The sequence below is a fragment of the Neopelma chrysocephalum genome, unplaced genomic scaffold (genome assembly GCF_003984885.1).
Source record: "Neopelma chrysocephalum unplaced genomic scaffold, ASM398488v2 Primary Assembly neopelma1_73b, whole genome shotgun sequence".
Lineage (NCBI taxonomy): Eukaryota > Metazoa > Chordata > Aves > Passeriformes > Pipridae > Neopelma > Neopelma chrysocephalum.
The window spans coordinates 208677-234470 of NW_020897734.1; the positions used below are offsets into that span (position 1 = coordinate 208677).

The following is a 25794-nucleotide window of genomic DNA, read 5'->3' on the forward strand; positions in this document are numbered from 1 at the left end:
ATATATAGTATTTCTTGTAATTAATTTAAGGCAAATGAAATATCTGGTACACCAGCTACACATCAGCTACCACCACCCAAGTGAGGCTTGCTGGGGAAGTGGTGAATCAGCAGTGGTGCCAGGAGCATCAGCACCACCTTGTGTTCATGATATAGGAAAATCAGTCAGAAACACCCCTCTCCAGCCATGGAAACCGCAGTGCTTCCCTGTTCTCCCCATGGCATATTAACGAAGGGACCATATTTGTGGAAAAGATGCATATTTTTCGGTGCTGTAAGTTTAGAATAATCGATATATCCAGGTAGATGGGAAATTACCAGGAAACTTGCTTGCATTTTTGGTCAATGTGTTAGAGAGCAGTCACAGCACATGAACAGCCCAACTTTTGCCAGATTTTTGGGTTGGCATCTTGGAACAAGACAGTTTAGAGGTGAATTTTGAAAGAAGATTTGCAGTTATTTACGGGAGTTCTTTCTGGATGTGAGACATGACAATGTAAAAACCACTGTTTTCTTTGAAAATGGAAAAAGGGAGCAAAGGAGACCAGCGCCATGCAGTGATGGAGAGCCTTGAGAGAGAGTTTTGTTTGGATTACTTTTTCATAGCCTGCAAACATGCTACAAGGCAGTGTTGTTTCCCTCGTCCTTTTGCATGGTAGAAACTGTTCTGTAAACAGAGCTATTTCTGGTACATTTTTCACCAAGTTGACTATGAAAATACATCAGTTTTCATTTCTTTTTCAAAATATCGACTTGTCTTTAGCCTTTTGTTTCTGGGAGTACAGTTTCTGGAAAGAGAGATCCCATCAGAAATTACAGTTACTTACTTCTCTTTCAGCTCTACTACACGATGCACAGTTTCTGGTAGAAAGTCTGGGGCAAAACCTGCTCTTGCCGGGAACTGGTAATAATATGGGAGTGCAATTTCACATACAGTTTTCTATATCCAGGTGTATTTAGCCTAGCTTCACAAAATGCAGCTTCTCTCTCTGAGTGGGAAATAGGACAGCAACTTTTCCTACTTCCTGGCCCCTTCTTTTTGTCCAGAAAGTAAAATTTTCTGACTGGTGTTTCATAGCTCACTTTCCTAATCTTTTACAAATTTGAATATTCTCAGACCAAGGGTAAGACTGTCCCTGTGTGTCACTTGAGTGGACTGTATCAATTGTCTTTTCAGTAGGAACATAGCTAGAAAAATATATAATGACATAATATAAGTGTTATAAAAAATTATCCTGATTCTCCTTTACATTTCAGTTGGTGTAATGATCTGTGCATCATCACAGAGAATTTACATCGGGTACCTTTAGACTTCTGTTTTGATCATGTTTTACATCCACCCCTCATATGCACCTCCATCAGACTGATGCAAGGTATCATTTTAAAAAATGGCAACATTCCAAAACCACTGTGTAAACTCTGAATGATGGATCAGTCTCATTAGTTTTATCATGTGTAAACTTGGGTTTTTAGAAAAAATTCAATCTTCTGGAGTACAGTTGGGATCCCATGTTGTCGTACACAAGAGGTCTTGTTCAACGGTGTCCTTTTGGAGTCTGACAATGTCTCAAATGTCCTTATAATTTGTCCCATCTGACACAAACCATTCTATGGTTCTATGAAGTCAGAGCTCGCATTTCAAGCAAACTACATTAGAAAGCATAGTCAGCACTGGGATTGGGCTGATTTCTTGCCTCTAGTAAAGCAGTCTAGTAAATTAGGAAAACTCTCCAAAATTTCAGAGAGGTTTTAGAAGACTTCATCTGATTCAAAGAATAAGAGGAAAAAAGAGAAATTTTCAGCATCATTCTTGGAAGCATGGCTGACAGAACTCTGATGAGTGTGGTGATATCCTACCCCAGGTGAGTTGAAAAGATCCTATTCAGCAGTGAGACCAGCAGCTGTGTCTCGGGTCTCAGCAGAGATTGTTGCAATGCAGGCAATGATCTCTATTCCCACAGGAGGCATGAGAATAATTTAAAAACAGTGCTTCAGCATAACTCAGTTACCAGTTAAAGACAATGACTCACTCAGGAGGCTCTTCTGAACTTGAGGAAGCCAAAAGGTGTCAAACAAGTCCTTAACATCAATGCTGCAATGACGAGTATTGCAACTGTGCACTCGAGATACCATTCTTTGCTACTTACAAGAGAAAATCTTCAGTGCAGGGAGCTGCAATACCATATAAACCTACATGTGTAAGAAAATTCCACTTGACACCAACGTATCTAGTAATATTTTACCTGTCGCTTCCTTCTAAACTAGTTTAGCAACCTTAGCTGAGATATCTGAGGGTCAGAACTCTGTTTGCTAAATGCACTTTTGATATTTGGTACATTTAGGTTTGATGTGCTTAAGGGCTCTTGTTTCCAGTTATAAATATACTAGTTCTGATTCTTGGAAAACTCTATATCTGTATCTGTTCCTTCCACTGGAGCAGTTCTTCTTACAAAAATACTCTCATTATCCAATGAGTCTCATCTCTGATTGAGCTCTGCTCCTAGTTCTTTTAGAGCTTGCATGTAACACACCTGAAGTTCCACACCTCACACATCTTTCTCATGGAATAATATGTAGTATCTGCCCATTACTCCAAGCAGACCTTTTAAGTTTCCCTAACTCCAATTCACTAGGGAGCATCCCGTGCGTATCTGAAATTACCATCTATACCAGACACTCCACTTGATGTCTGCCAACAATTTTCCACTGCTGAGTTTATCCACTTTGGTTCATTTATCTCAGCAGTTGCTGAAGAGACACAGGTAGGATTGAATGTCCACCTCCACTGGTTATCTTTTTACGCCTCCCTTTGATGAGGCTACCATCATTTTATGACTACTATATGTTAATGACTGCAACAGGCAATTCCATAGTATTCCAAACAGAAGAATTAATAACAATGTGTGATCTTTGCCTGCTAACAGCAGGGCAATATTTAGTTGACTTTGGTACTATCATAAAACCCAGAATCTAGACTGGTTGGCTACCTTGGTCTATGTTTCCGTGAGTAACACATCGACTTAATTCTCCACCTTTTTTTTTCTTTGGTTTTGAGTTATTTCCATGTTTAATCTGTGATATGTAATTTTTGTTCTAATGAAAAGCAAATTTTGTCCAGAGAGAGAAGAACCAAAACAACCATGTCTCCTGGGAAGAAAAATTTTTTTTTTACTTTAGGCTCAGAATAGTTCATGACTGATCCACACTGCTGAAGAATTATTCCACCTACCAGGGCTAAGTCACAGAAATTTGAGATAAACTTCTGACAGAGGACTGTTTTGGCTTAAAATAATTAATTTTTAGAAACAGTTAATGATGAAGTTTGTTGAATGGCTTCAAGATTCATGAGACATAGTTTGGTTTGTTCTGGCCTCTCTGGGCTTCCTAAGAAAGTAATGTATAACCAATAGCTCATGACTTCTGCTGCATAGTATGGAGTTACTCCAAGGAAGGTAGAATGGACTTCCTAAAGGACTCTGTATTTACCTTTGGATATTTACAGCTGTGCTTCCTTTAGGGAGAGGCAGATTTAGATTTCCAGGATATTGATGAAAGACGATTTCATGCTAAAGAACTAGACCAACATCTTCATTGTAAAATTGAGTCTTAAGAAATTAGTAGACTAAATGGAACTAAATACCTAAAGTATAGAAAAGAAAATACAAAGCCAGTGCTCTGTCACTCATGGAAGCAGCAGATTTGAAAACTGATCATGTTTTTGGTTCCTTATCCTTCTTCCAATCTTCCCATTCCCCCCCTTTTTTTTTTTAAAGAGGTTGACTTTGGAATTACTAAAACCTCCCAGTGTTTTCAGAATTGTGTTGCAGCCTATGTAAACTGGGGAGACACCTCCCTTGCTTCATACTTTTAGAGATGCTAATATACATGTTTTGGAAAAGAAGTTGTATTTTGGGCCAGTTCCTCTATCACCTTTGCAATGCTGTTCAGTAAGGAATTTTCTTTTTTCCTTTGCTCCCTACAAACTGATCCCATTGTTGGGAAGTAATTTTAAATATCAAAATCTTATCTGTGTTTCTACCTGAAGAACCAAGAAAAAAATTACTCAATAAGATTTTTTGGGTGGGGCATCTGGATTTTATTTCCGCTAGAGCTCAAGGCAGGGATGTCTCAAAGAACATGTTGAAAATGACAGAAAAGTTATGTATAGCAGCTGTATATTACAATAACAGATGGCATTACCTAATTTATTATTTTTTATTTATGCACTGCAAGATATTATATAGGCATCTTCAAGATGTCATTTTCTCACATACTTTTGTAAACAGTATAAACTAACTGTTAAAGGAAATATGTCCTGGGGCATGGTACAGAGTAAAAAAAAAAACAAAACTCCACTTTAGGTGGTCTATGCAGAAACTTATAAAGAAATAACAGCAATAGAGAACTACACTTTCTTTCCCCAGTGTTTTCCTGCAGCTGAGTGCACAAGCTAAATAATGTAAATAACCGCAGTGATTTTAAGGAATTGATAGATATGTGTATGCAGTACGCATGTGAACAGAAACCAGATGGAGACAGCCTGATGAGCCGGGTCCAGCCTCAGAAGCACACCTTTGCCAGCTCCTTGGACTCTTCAGCACAAAAAAAATCTTTACAAATAACTGCAGATGCAGAATTAGATGTTATGAAAAGAGCAGGTGGTAATCACCTTTATGCCTTTGTATGTCTGCCTCAGGATACACAGTGTATAAATGATGAAATTATAGAGATCATCACCAGCAGATGAAGTTCCCCTCCATCAAGACCCAGGACTACTAACGGTGGCCACAGGAGACCCCCACCTTAATAAGCTCAGATCGTGGAAGCTGTTGAAGCACCTTCTAAAAATCAGCATCTCTCTCCCAAGCCTTGATTCCACTATCAGCCTTTCTGCCTCAGCAAGGTAAATTATTTAGAAGGAGGTGTTCTGCGCTCCTTCCCACGCAGAGCGCCGCCGGTGGGGCTTTTTTTCCTCCCTTTCCCCCCTCTCCCCCGGGGCGGGCGGCGGGGCAGGGGCAGCTCCTCTCTCTCGGGCGGGCGCAGCCGCCTCACCTTCCCGCGGACTTGCCGAACTCTGCCCAAAGCTTCCACCGCGGGCGGCTCAGCCCCTGCCGCCCGCTCCCTCCCGCCCCGGCGCCACCTCCACCCTCGGGGCAGCGCCAGCCGGGCCACCCCAGCGCCCCCTCAAACCCGCTCCCCCTCAGCCCTCGCCCCTCCGCTCGGTGCGAGGCGACTCGAGGCGCGGCGGCGGGCAAGGCGCCTGCGCGGCTCTCCCGGGCATGCTCATTAACAGCGGAGGAGCCGAAAAGGGGGAAAAAAAAAAAAAAAAAGAGGGGGGAAAAAAAAAAAAAATTCCCACCCTGCGAGCGAGCGGCGCCGCTGACACTACACCCGCCGGAGAGCAGCGGCGGCGGCAGCAGCGCCGGGGCTGCGCCGAGCCCGGCCCCGCGTCCCCCTCGCGCCTCGGCTCCGCACCGCCCGCCGCCCGGGGCTGCGGGTCGAGCCGCGGCTGCAGGAGCCGGCGCGTCCCCCCGGCGGGGCGGAGGGGCCGGGGCGGGCTGCGGGGGAGCCGCCGGCAGCGGGGATGTGGATTTATATCGGCCCGCGCCGCAGCCGCCGGGGAGCGGGGCGCGGACACCGCACCCGCACCTAAAGGCGATGGGCGAAGCCGTCGGCGGGGCTGAGCCGGGGCGCTGCTGAAAGTTCAGCCGGTGGCCGCGCTCGGTAAGTTTGCCGGGGAGGCGGGAGCGGCGCCGCGGGCGCCCGAACTTCGCTTTCCGCGGGGTGCGGCGAGGGGCGCGCCCGGGGGTGCCGTGCCCCGCCGGAGCGGGAGCCGCCGGACGCTCCCGGAGGGTTTTTTGTGGATGACACTGGGTGTGTACGTGCGGCTCCGTGTGCGCTGTGCGGGCGGAGGGTGCCGGCGGGCGGCTGCCTGGCTGCGGGGCGGTGCGTGCGGGCACCGTGCGGGCACCGTGCGGGCACCGTGCGGGCTGGCGGTGCCGCCGCGGGTGCGGGGAGCTGGAGCCGGAGCTGTCGCTGTCGCCCAGCAGCGATGCCTTGTGCAGAGCCGCGCTCGGGGCTGAGGCACCGGCCCCCCGGCTCGCCCATAGGGGGTCTCGTTCGCCCGCGGTTGCGGCGCGCCGGGCGCGGTGGGTCGGCGCTGGGTCGGCGCGGAGCGGCGCTCTGCCCGCCGTGCCCGGCCGCGCTGCCATCGCCGCGGGCGGCAGCTGCTCCCCGTGCCCGCTGCCGGGTCGGAGCGGGGCGGCGGGGGCCGAGTGCGCGGCTCTCCGCGGGGCGCGGCTCTCGGCGGGGAAAGGCGGGGCGCTGCCGGGGGCCGCCCCGGCGCCGCGCTGGGCTCCGGCTCCGCGCTGGCGCTGCGGGAGCGCCCGGGCCGCTCACGTGAAAAGCCGCATCCCCGGAGCGCGCAGGGGTGAGGCGGCTCTGCCGGGGCAGCGGCACCGCGCTCGCTCCCCGCGGGAGGATGGAGCAGCCTTGTTGCCGACCGCTCCTCAGGCGTAATCTGTTAAACGGGTGTTTAGTGTGTTCTCCTTCCACTGGCTATGGGATATATAGTCTCTACCTTTAGTCAAGGCGTGTGTACATACAGTCGTAACACCGCTGTGCTGCTTCCAGCTGTTTTTCCCCTGAAATGCCTTACAGCTGTAGCTCGTGACTGACGCTTTAAGCTTGATGAATGCTTAGGCTGGCTATGGATATGATTGTGGTACACAGTGAGGTCCCTGCTTCTGTACTAACTGTGTGATCTTACCGTGTTGAATGTCAACACGTTTACCTTTAGCAGATCTGGGGTTTGCATGTTCTAATTCTAAAATCAACGGCAAGAACTCCCTCCCTCTCTCTTTATTTGGCTTCAATATATGCTACCTTTTCAGGCTGTATAATAACTGTCTTAGTGATAGTCATTCATTGATTGTGTTCACAATATCCAGAGGTTGTAGATACCCATCTTGATTGTGCTGATGCTTCTCTGATAATTAACGAGTAAGATACACTGTACTATGGAAATAAATACCAACTGTCCGTGTGGTGGGGCAAGCATCCCAAACATCCACCGTGTCTGTAAATGGTTTTGCAGTAACAAAACCTCACTGCTCCTAATGCCTGTATTTCAGCTGTTAATTGTGGAGCTTAACGTAGAGCAATTTGATATTTGAAATATGGAATTCCTGGTGTTGTAAAGAACACTTTGTGAATCACAAATAGCAAGATAAACTATAGTAGGGGAAGAGCTATACATCAGAAGGTGAGACACAGCCCAATAGCTTTCCTTCTTTCTTGTCCATAGTTTCTTTTCAAAGCTTATTTTTCACATGCCTTGCAATGCTACGGGCTAACTTCAAAATACTTCTCAAATTAAATGCAGTCTTCTTAATAAACTGATTGCTGTTTTCTCTGTAGATACCATATTTTGATGATATAAAATCACCAGAAGTTTTTAATGTAGTTTTAATACAACTGTGTGTTTTGGGGATTTTGGCTTTAGAACTCAGATTTCTTAACTGCTTGGAGATTTAGGAACCTTTATGGGGGTCGCCCCTTTTTTTTAGTTACATCACAGTTTTGTTTCAAGGAATGATTAGAAGTTTTCTGAATAGTACATTTCTGATAGGTTTTTCCTCTGATCTTTAAAAGAAACAAAACAAACAAAAAAAACCCCACAGAAAACTGAATTTCATATACTTAAGTAAAAATCCTTTCTTTCAAAGAGAAAAGTTCCTTCTGGTTGCCCAATTTTAAATATTTGAATGACACATATAAATAGCAAAAGAGAAAATTGCAAATTACTACTCTTAACTTTTCAAGTAGTCAGATGTGAACGTAAATGAACATATTGTATTGATGGCTTATGTGTAAAAAAGCGATTGAAATGTATTCAGAGTTCTATAAAAGCAGTGTCATGTGAGAAAAGCTGCAGCAAAGATCTATTATTACTCATTTGAAGTGGCATCATAATTTAAAATGGTAGTTTTTCAAAACTAAAGAAATCACCTGGTTGCTCACACATGTGCTGGTAGTCACGTATGAAGGTATGCAACGTTTTTGCTCTGCAGGAATGGCTTAGGAATAGGTAAATGTTTACTTTCTTCTCTTCATTGGGATAGGAAATTCTGAGGATTGGTGTTGATGTTAATTGGAGCAGGCAGGACATTATTTCAATATGATTCATGAGGTCTAAATGGTATGCATTTAATTTTTAAATGATCTTAATCTGAAAAATGTTACAAAGAATAACGCTGCTTAATTTATCATTATTTCAGGGCTTTGATTGTAGGAAAACAGTCCTCTCCATTTGGCTGGGAGTATTTTTTGTTCATATTTTACGGACTGAGAGAACAGTGTGTCCTCTCATTGCTTCAGCTTCAAAGACTGGCCATATCTCATAATGACTTTAGTGGGACTAGAGTTTAAAATGTTTTAGAGACCAAGTATAAATTGGTGATGGAGTTATGTCTGAAATTGAAGAGTTTCTGATTTCTGGTCTGCTACTTGGTCTCCTAGATGTGCCCATTGATTATGTTTCACAGTTTCATCACAGCTGAGTTAATGTTCAACACCGCAGACGTGTAAAAATGTCAAGTCAAAGAGAGCTCAGTTGCACTGGCTACATCTTGCTACTACCTAATGTTCTGCCTCAGTGTTACTGTGTAGGCAGTCATTTTACCATATACGTAGGGTGAAATAAAGCTGAAAATACTCAGTGCTCAGTATTCTCTCTCTTAAACAGAGCCTGAGAGGTCTTAAAAACACGTTATGTTATGACTATCCTTTATGACTTATAGAAACATATACATTGAAAACAAGAATCTAAATAGGTTTTGCTAACAAGAGGCTGTCTTTTCTAAAACCTCTCAGTAAAATATTAAAGAAATCCATAAACTCAACTCTACAAAAACTTAGTAAATATCCAGTGGAGTAATCAATACTGAGAAAACATCAGTTTCTTTCCTACTGTATTTACAGTTTTAACAGAATACTTCTGAAACCTGATTAAAAGATACTTACTCTACTTCTTTCTTTGTGGTTTTTTTTAATACTATTTCTCTACTGCAAATTTTAACTTCAATGTGTTGAGTATATTTTTAAAAATAAGTATTCCTTCTTTAAGTCTGTTGCACTGAACTGTTTTATTTGAATATCTATATTTAAAATACAAACCCCATATGTATAAGATATTAATCTCCTTGTCTGAAGCTACTGTGTAAGGCTGTAGTTGTATTGTTTTCTGCTTACCAGTACAGAATTCTCATTTCTGAGCTATAGAAAACAAGCAGTGTATGATTGCAGGCTTTGAGCAACCTATCTAGTTGTTGCTCCCATGGCAGAAGAGTCGGAACTAAGAGGTCTTTAGGGTCCCTTCCAACCCAAACCATTCTATCATTCTGTGAAAAGATCGCTTCTAGTTGGATGTGTTGTCTATAAGTATATTAAAATTATTGTACTGAATAGCCTTAGCTTGTTGCTTTGGAAGCCTCCACTCAGCAGTGCTTGCTGTAGCCTTAATGAGCAATTACTGCACCCTTCCAGTTCAGAGTTAAATAAGCAGTACTGCTTGTTCCACGTCATGTTTTCTGGTTTGCCCGTAAGCTGTTGGCAGTTTGTTTCCCTTTATGCAGAGAGATGTTTGCTAAGAGTTATGAGGGGTCCATAAACCTGTTTTTGTTTTTTTTTTAAAGACATGGTATTTGGGGTTTGAGGTATAAAGTTCTGCATTTTTTACAGTGTGTCTGTAAATCATTACATCTCTGTACATAATGCTGGGGGTGCAGAGGAGTGTGTTCTGTAACAATGCATTTGTTAAAGAAACATCTTCTACAAGAGAGATCTCTTGGGACATAAGTGGTCATTAATGAAATACTGGCTGCAGTGTGTGCATGCAGTGTGTTTGCCTCATGTACCAAAGAGTTTCATGTTGGATCATATTAGCTACAGAAACTTAGTGAAAATAGAAAAATTTAAGGGTAAAGATTCTTGGATGGCATATGTGAAAGTGACTGCATTGACTTTGTTTTGATTATTGTATCAATAACTTGACTGTTCATTTTAAGAGTCCTGCAATTAAATAATGCCATTACTCTTTTTTTTTACCTGATAAATCAGGGTGTTAATTCATGTAAACTGAAGTTTTTGTTTACCTAATAGAAGAACTTTGCAAGTTCCAGTCATTTCCATGGTAAAGGGTGATGGACTGTTGTACTTGATAGAGAATCCAAAACTGGGAGGTGGTTGATTGTCCTCCACTGTGTTTCCTCTTACCAGTGTTCTGATCCTATGGAAGTGGGTTCCAAAAGGTGGTAGCATCCACCAGCAGACTGGGGAGTTGAGATGGGGCTTTCATGTACTGGTTGGAGGAACTGAGACTTTCATGCTCCGTTTTTGTAGTATAAGAAAGATTCATGGGGGTGGTGTTGCTCATCTGAAACAACACAGATACTTTTCTTTTGAAAACAAGCAAGTAGACTATTTTTCTCATAACACGTTTTTGTCCCAGAAGACACTTCCATGTGTGGTATGATTTAGCTGTGCAGCTCATTTTGTTTCTGAGTACATTTCTTATACAAGGCATTAACCAACAGGGAGGTGTCACTGGGAAAGAAATTAATGCAGAACAAGCATTGCTTATTGTGGGCTTCCTGATGGTCTGGATACAAGCCTGCCTTCTTGTTCCTGTAGGCTATCCTCAGCAGGAGTAACTATTATTCTTATATACAACTTTCCTCTTTCAAATATTGTCTTTTACATGTGTACCACTAACCATGGAACCTTTTTCACCTCTCAAGACTATAGTGCTTTCCTATAGGCAGGTTCTTCTGGTGCCCCTTTATTACCAAACTGTTTCTTGCTCTGAACTACTGCTGTGTTTTTCTGACTTTTTTCTCTGCCTAATTCACCATTTTTCCTGCTCCATTTAGATTCCTCTGTTTTTTTTTTTGCACAGCTCTGAGCCCTTCCTGTTCACCACATTTGAGAACCATACTTAGAGGTTTTATTCTTTCATAACCACCTCATGTGGTTTATAAACCATAACAACTAAACATCCCTCACCTTCTCAACCTCTGGATTATAGATGCACTTAGGAGCTGACTTGAATTTCTTTTCACTTTCCTCAGTTTCTTCCTCAGCTCTTTCCTCAGAGCTCCCAATTCATCCCAAATTTTGCATGGTTTTCTGCAGAGCTCTGTATCATCATGTTGATCCATGTTTAGAGAAGTCCAGCTCATTGAAACCCACACAGTTCCGCTTTCAGCTGCTTTTTCACATCTTTGATCTTACCCATCACCAGCTTCCCCTTGTGGTCTCTCCCAGAGGTAAGCCTTTCTCCACCAGCTCTTTGTCCATGTTTTTATCCAGATCTGAATGTGGGAAGGAAATACCACCATTATTGCATTTTTTAATGAGGAAGTTCCATATAACAGGTTCTTCTCATTAGGTCAGTGTTGAATTCAGAACTCTGAGCTTAGTTTATTTCCCTTTCACTCTTCTTATTAGTGCTTCAGCTGCTACCAGCAAATTCTATCCCACCTCTGTAAAATACAAATCATTATCTTTGATGTAGAGCCCACGCTCTGCCCTCAGCTAGTAAAATAGCATTTAAGTGCATATCTTAATATATTTTGTGTTTGTTTGTATTATTAAGTGCTTTTAAGTGACAAAGATCTGTTTATATACATAATGACTCATGTTCTTGCTTTTTCTTCTTCTTTCTTCTCCTTATGATATACATAGTCAGTTATTTACAAAAGACATTCCCTATAGTCAGTGTTTGCACCTAGATCTTTCCTAGACCAGGATGAGATGGATTTTTCAGCATGTAGGCTATTTACTTTTAACAGCAGAGATGTCCTGATTTATTTTTAAAAACTAGAATTTTGATCATTGAAGTTTTTAGGTTCCTACATGGGAACTGTCTTTGGTACAGCACATCTACAATTTTTTTTTCCTGTGAATTGTTGTATAATATGCTTCTTGAATTTGTCCAAACAACTTGGTGTCCACAAATGGTGTTCCTTATCTGCACCATGCACTGTCCTGCATGTTTGCTAGATCATGACAGTTCACCTCTATTCCAATGTGAATACAGCATTATAGTGCTTGGAGTTTTGTCAACCCATTAACAGTACTGTGGATTTCCATAAATTCTATACCTTTCAATAAATCATAGTCACCATGGAATAAATGCTTTTAAAGAGTACGAGAGTAAATCTTCATAGTAAGCAATTATTTTTGTTATTTAGAAAAATCAGAAGATGCAGCATGTAAAGATGAGTGTGGGGACTTTTACCAGTCGCTGTTGTTTGAACCTTACAGTACTGTTTTGAGAATTAAAGCTTAGTTGATGCTTATTAAGGTGATTGGAAATGGACCAGTTTCTCATAGATGTAAAGAAGTATCTCTCCACTGATGTGGTGTATATATATATCAATATTAGCCATACTTCTCATCATCATCGTGGCTGGGCTTTGCAAATGAAGATTTGGGAAGGGCTCTACCCACGTTTGTTACAAGCACGTTGGTGGCTAAAAAGGCCAATACGAGATAGACACATCCGGTTGCAAAAGGCACAGCAGAAAGACTCCTTAGGTGGAATATTCTGCAAGACACGATTCTTTCTGCATTGTCTTTTCTCCTCAAGGGTGATCCTGAGAGCTTTCTCAAAAGCATCAGCAGCATTATAGATGGTCTGTCTCCAGACCTCCTGATTGGAGGCCAGAGTAGACCAGTTATGGTGATCAATATGCCCGAGGCTGAGTTGTTGTTTCAGGGAGTCCTTGTATCTTTTCTTCGGGGCTCCTCTCTTGCGGCAGCCGGTGGCAAGTTCACCATAAAGCAAGATCTTAGGGAGGTGATGGTCCTTCATCCTGGAGATATGTCCTGCCCAACACAGCCATGCTTCTACCTACATGGAAATATGCCACTGATTTCATCACTGAAGGCATACCAAGTGATTCAGCTGAGGGTTTGGTCCTGATTTGCTTGCTTAATTAGCAATTTGTTTAGGGAATGAGAGAGAAGGGAGATGTCTTTCATGTTCAGCCTGGAGAAGAGGAGACCGAGGGAAGACCTTACTGTCATCTGCAGCTTCCTCACGAAGGGAGGCAGAGGGGGAGGTGCTGATCTCTTCTCTCTGGTGACCAGCGACAGGACCCAAGGGAGCAGCAGGAAGCTGTGTCAGGGGAGGGTTAGGTTGGGTATTACCAAAAGGTTCTTCACTAGGAGTGTGGTTGGGCACTGGAACAGGCTCCGCAGGGAAGTGGTCACAGCGCCAAGTCTGCCAGAGTTTGAGAAGCATTTGGATATTCTGGGATTCTGTGATTCTGTGATCTGAACTCCTGTAGATGTCGATGGATAGCCATCATTTCTATGACATGCCATGCAATTTTATTGTGTAACTAAAGCAGTTTCTTATCTCTGCAGACAGACTGCAGGGAGAAGTTAATATGAATGTATTGGACTATAATTTAACTGTGCAACCTTTTAATGTTTCATTAACACACTTTATTTAAAGATGTGTTGTCTTTAGCAATGTTAGGTTAAATTAGCTGCTTAGATTAAGAGATTTAAGTCTGTAAACCACAATAATTTTATGGTCAGCAGCTTTAGCCGTCACCACAAGATATACCAATTGTTTTAATTTCAACAGACTAAGTTGTCAATTGGTAAGTAGTCGATAGTGGGAAGAAATTGCATTTTAGTATTGCTCATATTCAGTTCCTAATATTTTTGTAGTTAATTAGAAGTTACAAAATTGAATTTTGGAACCACAAAGCATATATAAGCTGTACTGAACTGGTCTGAGCAATTCATACAAAGCTTTCCAGAGCAGCATCTACAGACCATGAGAAATTGTTTTCTATGTTGACATTGCCAACTCAAACCTGTAATGTACATTAGAGATTACTATAAATTACTGTATTGCTATTTTAAGAATTCATTGAGATAGTATATCAATGAGGTCAGTGCTATTAGCAATTGTGTTATATTGAGTTTTTTGCTTAGCAACTTGCTTTTTTGAGGGTAAGCATGGAAGCTTCAGGGCTTTTTGGTTCTATGTTGTTGGGGGGTTTTGTTGGTTTTTTTTTAACAAAAAAGTAGTATAATGAAGTAGGACTTATGCTCTCAGCTCTAGATAAGAGAAATAACTGTTCAGTCCATATGGTGAAACTAGAGAAAGATGATCCAATTTTCTCTTCTTTTTACTTGTTTGTTTTTGTTTTATGTGCTTTGTTACTGATGTTTTCTCTGTAGAATGCAAATATGGTCCATATTTAAAGACATCATGGAGAGAGACAGGTGGATTTGACATTTTATGTCCAATACTGTCTTAGAATTGTGAATGGAGCCAAAACCAAGAATGCTGTGAAGCTTATTTAATGAGCAAATTATTAAGAAATTGGGACAGTGAAACAATACATTGGCTGATTAAAAAATGAAAAAATCTAAAGAACTTTTTTAAAATTCTCATAGCCCACTTCTAAAGAAGTAACAGTGTTTTGATGTCAATAAAGAATTAAGCAAATTGTCAAATTCTGTCCCTCAATTTGCCAACTTACTAACTTTTTATGGTTTCTTTTCCAAGGGTACAGCGTAGTAATAATTGGCTGGGCTTTTACATGTGCATGAAATTATTCCCTAGTACAGCTGTAGCAAGTTTTAGTAACTATGATAGAATTTTCAGTGGTGTCTTCCTTCTTCAAAATGAATGTCCAACATGTTTTATCTTACTATTGTTCTGCTTTCCATGACTCAAACAATTAACTAAGAAAGAGACATAAATGTGCAAAGTGTGAGTTGGTCTGTATGAATGAAATAAGGAGGAAATTATTTTAAATGGTACTTCTGTTGGAAGGAAAGTAAGATTTTGATGCTGCTTAAGTAAAAAGGAGATATGAGTTATATTCTTATCTTGGCACTTTGATAAGCCTGTTCTTGAGACTCTTCTGTTGCATTTCGTGATGAGCAGATTATGCTCAAATGAGCAGATTTCAATCCTCATCCATCTTTGCCTATGGTTGAAACTACATGAATATTAATTCCTTTCAAAAAAAATCTTTACTGATAGGCTTAACATTCAGTTCATGTAGATGAAGCTAAAGTCTGCCATTGCCATCTGACTGTAGAAAAACTCTATCTTTTTTATTTGTTGATGCTTAAGTGGGTTTGTTTATTTGCTTGAAAGCCCTCATGCATCTTGAAATTTGATACAACATGGAAGTCTTTGTGTATAAATTATAGCTGCAGTTAGCATTATGCAACACAGTAATGTCACTGGTATTTAGATTTGACAGGAGAAGTAATTTAGATGCTTCTCTGGTTTTTTCAAATAGCTTGTAGGTGTTACCTGTTCAGTTAATTCACTATATTAAATGCCATTGGTTTTACCCTAATGTAACTTTAATAAATTTAAAAGCCTGTTTGAGCAACAAAAAAGCACCAGAAATATAACTTTAGTGGAAATTGAAATATTAATATCAGTGATACAGGGTTAATTGAATGTCAGGAAAAAAATACCATCCAGAGGATGAGAATGCTAACTCCTTTGCTTGTACCTTCTACATTGAGAGTAATTTCGAGATGTTTTAAAAGTTGAAATGAGTCCTAAAATGGTGGGGGAAAATGCATCCTACAACTGCAGTTTGTAACTTAACTGTTGGTGTTATATTTGAACACAAAAATGTGAAAGTCTTTCTTGAATAATAATGAAATGAGGCATAAAAATTAATCTCCGTAAAAAATCCCTGCGGGGAAAAAAGAGACAGATGACTTTGTGAAGAACATTCTGGTGTGCAAGGAGAGGAGGCCTTTCTCGTCTTCCTGTTGCTGAGTAGTCTTTATTTACTTATATAGAGTAAGTTTTGGTATTTTTCCATATTTTTTTCTTGAGCCAAGGATGTTTGATTATCCCTGTCCTTTCCATAGAACAGGCACATGAGTACCCTTGTTTCCAGTCTGGCTGGATTCTGATTGTGTGTCACTATATAGCTGGTATTTGCAAAGTTTCTCTGTTAAAGTTCCAGTTAGACTGAAAAAAAGGGAAGTTTTTTTCCTTTCATGTTTTCAGAAACAGTTCACTTATCGACAGCACTAAAGCTTTGTCTGTTCTGTGGCTTGATATTGAAGCTTCTGTATTAAACTCAGCTCTTTTCCATTTTCTCTTGAACTGAAGGAAAGCCAGAAATTAATGTAACAGATTCATCAGCTGGGAATGAGGATGGGATTTATTCTGGAGAATTGAGATAGTGAAGACTTACATATTCTCTGTTCTGAATATGGAACTTATTTACATGTTGGATTTCTTGATTTCTTTTGATTGGGTAATGAATGAAGCAGCTTCTGGAGTCCCATTACATATTTGCCATGTAACCCTTTGTGCTTGCAGGCTTATAACTGTATCTAGAAATGGGAGATGTATAGAAATTGAATGATACTGGTGGTCATCTTGCATATATATACACAGCTATTACACTAAATGTAGACCATATGCTCAAGTTAATAAAAATAATCAAGGTCCAAGAATGAAATAAAGTTGTGTTTATCTCGTAATCCTGAGAAGATGAATGCTAAACCATAGATGTCTATGTTGCTGATTTAAAAACTTGTCTTAAGTTTTCAGTGTGCAGAACTTTTCACAGACATATGATTATATTGTATTTTATCATTGCTTACAAGTACTGTGCCATAAATCATCAAGCCAACACAAATAGGGCCCTTGAAGTGTTCGTCTCTCCAGTCCCGTTCTTAATGAGTAACCTTTGACATTTCAGTAAAAATCATCATATTGGAGGCTAAATGTGCTGTCTGTTGTTATCAGATGGAGACAAGTTAAGTTCTCATGTTTAAAAGAAATTACTCAAGGTCAAATACAGGAATGACACGAGAACTGTGTGTTGCCTGCTGCTCCTCCCCATGTGCTTGTGTTTGTAGATAAGTAAAGGATATGAAATCTTTCTAGGCTACCAATTCTTAAAGAACATACAAAGAGAAGCTCTGAGCAAGTGTTTGCAAGCTTTTATTTCATTTCTCAAACTGTGACAGAAGTATAAACACTTCTAGCACGATGTGGTGGTGAACTTCGCACCAGAACATGAGAAGCAGCAGTAAATAAAACCATGACTCTTCATATTTTAGTAATGTTTTACCTTATTGATTGGAAATGCAGCATAAAGAAGAGTCACACGTTTTAGGCTAGCAGATCTTTTTCTTTGTTCATCATCTTGCTGATCGATGGTCTGATTTAAAAATAATAAAATATGTCTCTGTCATCTGCTTGCAATAGATTGCTTAAATAGTGTGTTCAGCTTTTTTGTTTTGCTTTGCCTTTTCAACAGTGGGGATTACCACACCTGAGGGATAAATGTAGGGCTGCAGATTTAATCACTAATGCAATGTAAATGCATCAAAATATTTTGCAAGCATAAGCACTATATCAAAAATATTTTATTGGAAGAATATTAGGATCTGGCATGTACTCCTAAATAAAATAAAGCTATCAAGAGCCCAATATTTTGTATGAAAGGGTATGGTTATAATTTCAGGGTACCCTTAGAAGTTGTCTTTCTTTCTGAATCAAATTGAATGTTAAAAAACCCCACAAAATCTAGATAATTTAATAGTATTATATATCAGCACTTTTCTACATGTGAAAAGGAATATGATGCTTTTTGGAGTAGACCTACCTCTAAAAAATAACCCCAACTACCTACAGCCTCAAAAGGAAAAACCTCAACCAAGTATCACTCCTCTATTATGTTATAAAACAGTATAAAAAAAAATCTTCTGCCACTGTTTCTCCTAAGAATTTTTAAGGGAAGTAAGAGATGGGAGTGAAAATCATGGGATGAAATCAAAGGGAAGATGCTCTTCCTAGAGTGTTACTGTTTGGTGTCTCTCCACAGAGACTGCTACCTGTTTCTTTTAATGTGATGGTGTGATACCGGAGAAAAGCTGAGGGTTCAAGACTTCAGGTTGTGCATCGTTTAGGAAGATCTGGGAAGAAAGGATAGGTGAGAAATAAATTGGAAGGGAAGGAAACCAGCTGCATTTGTTGGCCAGAACAAAACTGAATATGCTCAAGGCGACTTGCAAACAGTGCAGGAGGAGGAGAGGGGAGGTGGAGCAGGAGATTGTAGCTGTGTGACTGGAGCAGGAATAAAAGGCCACGGGGGTTTTGCTGAGGTGTTCCAGGTAGGCTGCAGCAGGAAGGCACATCCTGCCTGCTTCCTAATGTCACTTGTTAGCAAAGTGCTTTTGGCAGATCTGAGCAATTCCAAATTTTCCTTGACTGATGTAATCAAACACTGAACTTCTTGTTTAAATATTTGTAGTGACATGTACATGCTCTCCCAGTAGCTCTGAGCTTGCGTTAGATTACAGCGTGGTCCCGTATAATTAACTTCTTGTATATTTTCTGTTTATGTGAAATCTCTTGGGAAGATTCATGGCAACAGGGTCAGGAAAAACCTTAACTTGACAGCTTTTCTGGAAGTAACATTGAATCATGATATCCATTGATAAATCAATGGTGAGTCACTCCAGCTTGAAGTTGTGCCTGTCTGTTCTCTTCTTTAGATGGTTTTGCTTTGTCTTGGATTTTCCACTTGCATTTAGGTGGCACAAATTCTTGTAGGTTTTCAACAAACTGTTTTGTTCTGAGAAGTGCTAGGAAACTTGAGGACAAAAGGGAAAGGGGGGGGGCTTGGGATTTTTTTCTTCTTTTGTTCACTGGACATCATTAGTGGATGTGTGTGTGTAAGTATTTTTAGAAAAACCCTTCCTAATAACTTTAGATTTGGGAGGTTGTTAGGAAAGTATTTCCAGTTTTCTAGTGGAAAGGAAAGCAATTTCCTTGGGCTAAAAAGAGGGGGCATTGATGTGTGCACACGACCTGTGTACTCTGGGGTTCAGGTTGCCTTTCATAGAATAAGGCTTAAGATTTCCTGGGTCTCTCTGTTGTGTCCCATTAGAGTTAAAAGTATAAAGGAACGCTGGACATCTTAATGGCCTGAAGCTGTGTCAGCAGAGGTTTAGGTTGGATACTAGGAAAAGGTTCTTCACTCAGAGGGTGGTTGGGCACTAGAACAGGCTCCCCAGGAAGGGTCACAGCACCAAGCCTGACAGAGCTCAAGTGCTTGGACAATGCTCCCAGGCACATGGTGGGATTCTTGGGGTGTCCTGTGCAGGGCCACGAGTTGGACTTGTATGATCATTGTGGGTCCTTTCCAACTCGGAATATTCTGTGATTCTATGATCCATCCTCCCCTTAACCACTGAGATTGCTGTGATTTTTAAGGGGAAGCTGTGTTTTGGTGTGTGCAGGGGTTTTCTTTGTTTTAAATGCTGTGACCCGCTCCACAGATTTTTTGTGAAGATCTTGAGAGAGCTGAAGGACAGCAGATCTGTTACCAACTTTCTGCATTGTTGCTTGGAACATGAGTTTATGACTTAATGATAATGGTCCTCAGAAAAAATTTATTAATGAAAATCTGATGAGTGATGAAATTTGAAATACATTAGAAGTGGAAATGAGGGATTTTTCAAATAAAGCCACACTCAAGTAAATATGTTTATCTACTATAAACTGATATGCAGAAACAACTTAAATACTAATTTCCTACACTGAGGATGAGTGAGATCAATTCAAAGCTATTATGCCCTGAATTTGCAGACAGTTCATTGTAATTAAGAAATAAACCTCAAAGTTGTTGTTTTGATTTTTCTCTGATGCCTTGCCTGGGGGTCAAAAATGTGTTCTTGATGCCTGCTGTCTATAGGCATTAAAAGACTGAAATAGCATTGTGCTTATTAAGAGAAGTTGTTTGCATTTGTGCAAAATTCCCCTCCAAAGCTGATGTTCCAGCATAAAATGGCTGTGGGATTACAAGGCTGTTAATAGATGAGAAAATTACTATATGTACCGTGAAGGTGATTATGACCACGGGAAACTTGCATTAAAATTGCTTTAGGTCATAATTTCATAGTATGGAAAGTTTTAGAAGGTTATTTTCTTCAGCTGTTAACAAAACTTGTCTTTTTGTTGTGATTTCAGCTCCTAGGGACAAAAACTTAAGTATGGTATCTGCTTTGTCTGCAGAATAAAACAGGAGCTCTTCCCCTGATAGTTATCCTGGGAGCTGAGCATCTTGTTACATTTGAGTAAGAATGCATAGTTCATTACTGATGGGAAAACAAACTGTCTCTACCATAGCGATTCAGATAGAGTTCTCTGCTAAGTAGTGCTTATTAAAAACCATGATCATTTACAGGAATTACTATTTTAGCCCTTTTAAATGTTTTGATGCGTTTCCTTACACTGGATGAGATTTGTATGTTAAGGGCAGAAAAGGACACTGTTTCAGAAAGATGATGTTTCTGGGGAAGCATGGAGCTGGAATTGGACAGTAGATGAGCTGTATAGGCCTAAGGGACGATGATAACAGAATTAGTAGAAACAAACATTTGTTGTTTCCTGCTTGCTGAAATAACTCATCTGTTTTTGGGGGGAATATGTAGATGATACTCCCTGAAGTGTAATTTATTGTGTCCAATTTCTGAGCATTCCCAGATTACATCGAAATTTACTTTTACCCTTCCAGTATACATAGTTAATGGAGGAAATAAAGCAGCAGTGTTTTATCTGCCTCTGCTGCTTGGTCTTAGAGGTCTGTGGGAGAAGTTCCACTCACCCCTGAAGATGCATTGCCCTCTCTCCAGTGCAGGACTGTTCTTTCCTCTTGGTGTCTGTTCCTCCTATCCTGTTCTTCCCTCCCTTCACACACTCACCAGTGATGCTTGGGAAGATCCCTTAAGTCCTCTTAGTTGGATAGCATTGGCAGGGTAAAATAGCTCTAAATAGAGAGTCATGGATTATACAATGATAAGGTGAATGACTGGGATTTAAAGCCCCTTTTCTGAATGACTTCTGAAGGTAAGGTTTATCTGCAGAGTTCTTGAGGCAATGGACTTTTGGGCTATTATTCTTATGTATAAGAATGTTGATATATTTTTCAGTTTTGGATAAGAGGAAAAAATAAGTATTTGAAGCCTTCAGCTATGGAGTGGTAACTTGTCTGGGAGGTAAACTAAGAAACAGCCCTTAATTTCTGCAGACCTTATTATCATATTTTTTTATTACATGATGTGGAAAATACTGCAGCTCACAGCTAACACATTCCTTTAATTGTTTTAAAAAAAAAATAATTAACTATCTTTAGAATTACGCAAGAGAAAAACTGTATTGTGTTTTGATGGTCACTAACACAACTCACACCATTTTTTTCAGCACCTATTATTTTGTGTGCTATGCAGAAAGTACATTCTGCTTCTTCAGCAGAGGAAGTATCCAACAGGAAATGCTGGTTCCATACCTGTACCATCCTCAACAGAATCTGTTGTTTTTTCCCAGCTTACTATTTTTACTGTTTATGAAATCATTCATATAGTTAATTTAAAAAAAATTAAATGCTGGCTGCTTTGTTTTATGCATTCATGGGATTTGCAGCTCTGAGATTTGCCCCGCTACCTCTGCCTACTGTTTGCTAGAAATACACCATTATTTGTGATTTGTCTCATCTGGCACTCCTGTTGGTATTTACAAATCTTGTAGATGGAATTCCCTTTTCCTTGCTACTTACTAGAGAGCCAGGTTGCCTTCTTAACAGTAATACTATGTCTTTCCATCTGTGGCAACTTTGCTTTGATAAGCTTGGTGTTCTTTATAAATGGTAATGAGTTGTTGAGTGCTCAGCATTTGAATTATTTGCCAGTCAAATTGTCATGTGCAAGTTACTTATGGAAGGTCCAAGACACTAAGAAGTCAATGGGAATCAGACCCCTGTGGGCCTTAGAAATCAATTATTTTAAATGCCTTATTTATTTCAGAGGGGTCTAGGAGAGTCTTCAAACATACCCTGTGACTAAAAAGGTGGGAGTTAACTTTCCTATTAATAGGAAGGTTTCACAGTGGAAGACCAGTGAAGTCTGTAAAACTTCTCTCTTGTTCTTTCTCATGTATAAAGAAGTATCTGTTTCAGTATTCAAACAGCATATCCACAGACACTGAATATACTGCTATTAAATAGTGAAAATTAGTGATCATAAAGTGAAACTGTGTGTACTTCAGTATACTTAACGTGAGTCATATAGGTGGCATTGGTACTGAATCAAGTGCAGTATTACTGTGAAATGATTGATATGTTACTTTTATAACAACATAACAGCTGAAGTGATTTTTCAGCATCATTTGGAAATGGATAGAGACTTTATTTTCAGTTGTCATAATATTCCACTTTAAAATAAATGTACAACCCAACAATGATAAATGCAATTTATACTCTCTTTTGAAAGCTTGGCATTATTTTTGTATTGCGTGTGCTCTAAGCTCTGTCATAAAACTGAAGTTTTACTTGCTTTATACTTGGCCTTTTAATTTGGGCAATCTTTTGTGTTGAGCAGTACAGTTTGGTGGTTCCTAGGAATGCTGGCTAATGCCACATTATATTGGGTGTCTAACTTCTAATAGTCTGTTTTGTGTTTTACTGAGTTCTAGTATCACTAAGAACCATTAACTGTAAATCCAGACATTAATTGAAACCTAGAGACTTCAGTTTTGGTCTCTGTAACTCTCTGAAATGTTGCCCGAGGTATTTGCCTGGTATCCTTGTAAAATAGGGCATAGGCAAACCAGCACAAAAGATGGGTAAGACCAACACAGATCAACAATTTCTTCGTTTGGTCTACATTGACAGTTTTTTAGTGATACCTTTGTTAGCTCTTTCTGCAGACTCCAGAGAGGTCAATATAACTGTTGTTTTGAAAGTGAGCTCTTGAACTCATCAAGGTTGTCAGAGAACACCAGTGCTGCCGAGTTCCAGGTAGCCTGGCAGCTACCAAGGACAGTGTATCTTAGGAGAGAGTGCATACATTTCTCCACACCAAATAAATGAGAGCTTAGGAATTGTCATTCTCCCCGAAGGTGCAGCTGTTTCCTGGGAGTTTCTTTTCCTCTGCTGTATTTGGTGTAATAGTGATCAGGTAGATATTTGGGTGACATGGAAGGAAAGTTGTTTTACTTTTCCTGCTCCCTCACGCAAATCTCATTTTTTTGATTCTTTCAGTGGAGATAATCTAGTCCATAGTCCATTCTGAATCTCTCTTTTCAACTCTGAAGGCTGAAGTTTTTGCAAATCGAGAGTTCTTCATATGGGCTTTCATTCAAATTTCCTGATTTTAGTGGAAAAAGTATGTAACAGACCTCTTTTGGGCTGCAAAAAAACCCAAAAAGTTTTATATACATTTTGGTGTAAGACTTACTTTTTCCTGACATGGAGAAAGGATTCATTTACATGAATTTGTGGTTTAAACAGGAGAGAGAATTTGCTTATTAAACTTCCGTTACTCTTTGCATGTCAGAACTGAAATGTATGAACACAAATGCGAAGAGTTTGTCATCTTTTAAATTTGTTAAAATGTTACTACAGTAGTAAATATTTGGTTCTGTTTTCTGGCAGACTGGAGGCAGACAGTGAATGCCTTCTAATTAGTAAAAACCCTCCTACAAAACTGTAAAAGGTATTCTCAGTCTTTATCAGCTTTCAGTTTTACATTATGCAAGTGACAATGGCCCACGTTCTCATCAGCCTCCTGCTTGTTTGCTTATAAGTCTCTCAGCTCATATTCCTTTCTGTTTTGTGTGAGCAATAATACCTGTTTTTCTTAAAGGACATTCCTTGTATTTTATTTTTTTTCACGCTTGGTGTTTGTTTCAGGTTTTGTTTCATAAATTCATAATTCATAAATTCAGTTAAAGGCAAGATTAGCTTTGTAGTGAACCTCCCTCTTCCTCTTAACATTTGGTTTGTTGTTGTTTTTTTTACCTACACTGTAAACATTAAGAGCAGTTTTATGTGGTGTTTCATGGATGGAAGTGTTAGGATTCATACAGTGATTCCTGTTTTCTTCGTGCATGTGTTAGATGCTAAGATTTTGACTTACTACTTAGTCTGCTACTACTACAGCAGTAGTAGACCTCAACAACAATTATAGTTTGAATATTAGTCTTAAAGTAAGGGAAAATATTTGGGTACTTTGGCCTGATGAAGAGCAAAGTCTCCAAAATGTGTTTTCCTACGATATTGCAAGCAGCTGCTTTTGTTCTGTCTCTGTGTTCAGGACGTTTTCTCTTCACGGCACTGGATCACCCACCTGGAAAGAGTTCTTAGGCGTGAATAAATCCACTTGCCAGCTCATTCACGAACAGACCTGCACACACACACACACACAAGTAGTGTGCAGGTATGGACCAGTTAGGCTGGACAGGGCTCTGAGCAAACTGTTCCAGCTGAAGGTGTCCCTGCTCCTTGCAGCAGGGTTGGACTGGATGACCTTTAAAGGTCCCTTCCAATCCAGAACATTCTATCATCTTTTACCAGCTACCTGCGTTTAACTATTTCATGTCAAAGCTGATGAAAAGACGCGGTGAAACAATGTTAGAAAACCAGAAACAAGCTACCCATTGTTCTGTAACTAATCCCACAGTAGGAATAAAATATGACTAAATGAAATCCCAATGCTGTTTATTAGTGTTTGTGTAGAACTCTTAAGAAGGACTGGAAATGTGGCAGTAGTATTGTGACTGTTTCTCAGATACGCTGCCAGCTCTGTCCCGGAGCTCTGGTTAAGTGAAACACCCTGAGTATGAAAATTCAGTCTTGAATGGCTGAGCTGTGTTATATTGTATTTAATTTTATCTTTAAAAATGAACTTATTGAAAAGTTGTAAATATGGTGCTGCATAAGACCCTAATACTCTAGCGGTTTTAGAGAGAGATTTAGAACTGTTTGCTTTTAGAGAGGAAAATATTATGACAGCTGTGCTTAAACATGTTTTATGTGCTTAAAAATTTTTAAGGCAGAGTTAGAGTGGGAAAAAACGAGAGATGCACAAAACCAGCATTTGGAAATTAGTTCAGAGGAAGCTGAGACAGCTCTTTGAAGCTGTATAGATGTAAATCAAACATTACCCAAGATCAAGACTCTTCTGTCTTTCCTGTAATTATTTTCGAATTCCAAATTTATTAGCTTTATTTTTCTAAGAGTAGACAGACTCTGTGCATGTATGCAGACTTGTATACGTGTGGTGCTTTCAAGCCTTTCAAGTGTTTGTGTGTCAAATTGTACTAAAATGTCACTTTCCACCCCTCCTCCCCCCAACTTCCACCTGACAAAACATGCACAGTATAAATACCTTGTCCTTTGTCAATATTTGCAGCTGGCCTTAGAGCGACGAAGTGAGAGTAATTGATGATCATTTGTCTCTGGTGAATTCCTCTTTTTTCTCTCGGGGTGGAAATGTCTCATTAATAGAAACAATAAGAAATGGCATTACTTGCAATAAAATGCTCAGTATTTCAGGGCTGTGTACTAAAAACTCTGTCTCTGCTCCCCCTGCATTAGTTTTCAGCTTTTGTTTTAGTTTCTAACTCAGTCTTGAAAAGCAGTATCCATGTTTATGCAGAGAAGAGACCCATAAAACCTGTATCACCCCTCAGTAATTGGTGGGAAGACCTGGTAATTGCTTCATTTTGTAGATATCTTCCCACACAGAGTCTGAATCCTTTCTTCCATTGAGCCTGAGAATCTGATTTGTCCATTGGTTTTTTTTCTTTTAAGTTTGTATTGCAACTTTGTATGCAAAGACCAGTGGTAAGTCTTGAGCACTATCCAGAAAGTTGAAATGAAAGGAAAATGAATTACAGAAGTTGCAGACTTTGAAGAAACAATTT

General features: G+C 40.1%; 1 protein-coding gene across 6 annotated transcripts in view; it reads left to right on the forward strand.

Annotated features, from left to right (window-relative positions):
* The window catches only part of TENM1 (teneurin transmembrane protein 1), a 511156-nt gene that overhangs the window by 190649 nt on the left and 294713 nt on the right, over positions 1–25794 (forward strand). For 4 of the 6 annotated variants that reach the window (XM_027687146.1, XM_027687150.1, XM_027687149.1 and 1 more), the window contains exon 1: positions 5471–5723. The gene's annotated coding sequence lies outside the window, so the exon portion shown is untranslated. Of the gene's footprint in view, positions 1–4656; positions 4903–5470; positions 5724–25794 lie in introns of those variants that run through there. The other 2 variants (XM_027687147.1, XM_027687148.1) reach the window with 2 other exon arrangements.